The sequence below is a fragment of the Halyomorpha halys genome, unplaced genomic scaffold, assembly GCF_000696795.3.
Source record: "Halyomorpha halys isolate HHAL.00 unplaced genomic scaffold, Hhal_1.1 Scaffold476.1, whole genome shotgun sequence".
Lineage (NCBI taxonomy): Eukaryota > Metazoa > Arthropoda > Insecta > Hemiptera > Pentatomidae > Halyomorpha > Halyomorpha halys.
In genome coordinates, this window is record NW_027115949.1 from 723,593 (window position 1) to 725,858 (window position 2,266).

Genomic DNA, 2,266 nt, shown 5'->3' on the forward strand with positions numbered 1-2,266 from the left:
AGATAAAAATAAAAAATTAGATAAATAAATTAAGAAAACAAAAGAAACAAATTTACAAACAATATAAATATGTAAAATAAATACTTCTCGACTTAAAGGTTGGTCCACTCCGATAGGTCAGGAGAAGAGTGATGCCGAGATGTGTAGCTCTTGTTGCTAAATAAATCGCTGCAATGGTCCAGAGTTGGTGTAGTGGCTCATTGATGGTCCGAATATCCAACAGTCGTGTTGTATTAGCCGAGACGACAAAATGACCACAGACAGGGCTGCTAATGACGCTACCAGGGCCAATAATAAGTCGAAACTGCAATTAATCAAGTGGAAACACAGAAAAAGTCTGGTTCCGAACTGTATTGACTCACTAACTCACTAAAAATTTCCAAACTATTATAAGGGCAGACAGGGCTGCTTAGACGCTACCACGGCCACTAATTAGCCGGAACTGCTCAAAAAGCTAAGATGGTCGGTCCGTTGCTAGGTGACGCAACAATGATCACTCCTAGCAACTGTCTCTATTACTCATACAAACAAATATAATTACACAATTTTCTTTTCAAATAACTAAATCTAAATAAAACAATACAAATAAAAATAAATGTAAATACTAATAAAACTATATAACTAAAACTATAAAGCTAAATACTAACAATACTATTTACAACGTAATTATATTATGCCGTTAACAATAGTTGTTTTCCATTTTTATATCTTGTCCTACTTTTTACGCTTTGTGAAAAATATTCACTCACATTTCAATACAATTAATTATTTTATATGTTTTTGGAGCAAAGAAGTTACTTTGGCGTCCGCGTTTCGGCTTAGTGGAAAATACCTTCAGCTGAGGAAAGAGGAGTGTTAATAATTCCATTTAGACGAATGCTTACCTCGGAACTTTTGTTGCATTTTAGAAGTGGAAGATGAAATTCGTCGCGGTGACTGGATCTGCCTAATTGCCAAGGTAGTAAATTGTAATTATGACCACAACCAGAAGGCCATAATCATTATTTGAGTTGCACAATACAGACACCACGCCCATTTTCGCTTCCATTTCTCCTTGACGGCAGTCTTCCTATGCAAGTCTTTCTTCTAATTTGAATCACGTAAATCAACAGTTTTAAGTTGAACATATTTACTATTAAACTGAAGGCGCCAAGGATGACTTCATAGCTCTTCAGCAATATGTTGTATAGTCCAGTCAAATTGTAATTTGATGTATAACCTCCTGGTGTAATGGCTTTTATTTCCCCGATTTATGGTTTTTGGAATTCTGAGTACAAATCTGAGGTTGTCCATCGAAATTATTGTGGGGTATAATGAGAAATAAAAAATAAAAAAACAATCTTTTTGTATTTTTTTCATCTACGAAGTACGACCGACTGTTATCGACTATCGACTGTTATCAAGCAAATCTTCTAATGAGGTGTAGATTGTTGACCGTAGATTAATGATTCGTAGATTGAAAACCGTAAATTAAAACTTCTAATGGTAATTACGAGAATCCATTGAAAAATGTTTTCTTATAACTTGTTAACTGAATTAGGAATGAAAATCTAAAAAATGGACTTCGCATTTCCTCCAGAGGATTTTGCTTACAATTAGTATATAAAAATTTACTGGCTTCAGAAACCGATCGTCATATTCCTAGGTTTCAAAGAAACTCGGTTGTCCCGGATGTTTTATCACATATGAACTATCAATATTCCACTAATTCAAATTATGAAAAGTAGCTGACTTCGCTATTCTTAAACCCTTTGTAGAAATCTTTATCCCTTTTTGGACTTTCGGCTAAGATAAAGCGTGATGAGTTTTAATTATGGCCCAAAATATGTTAAAAAAATCGAATCAGGCTATCGGAGAATGGAACATCCAATAGCCTGCCATTTTTGAAAAGAAACGGATGGTAATTTTTAGTATTTTATTTAATTGAGCATTGTATTACCATGGTTGTATTTTTAACAATGTTTTTTCAAGCCTTCAAGAATATAAATCTAAAAAAAATTGGATTAAAAATTGTTTTAGGTTTAATAATATCATGGTAATTGTTTCATGAGCAATTCACGAATAGTTTCATTACTAATAAGGAAAGAATAGTCATTGATCTAGAAACTTGTTGATAGATGAGTTATTTATTAGTAAAATGAAACTATGGTTTATATCTATTTTTATAAGCATTTATTCAAAAGAGTAGAATATTATACTACCAGGTCCTTCAAAAAGTCCTGTCGTTTTTTTGGGGGAAATTATAAATAAATAAATATTTTCAAAT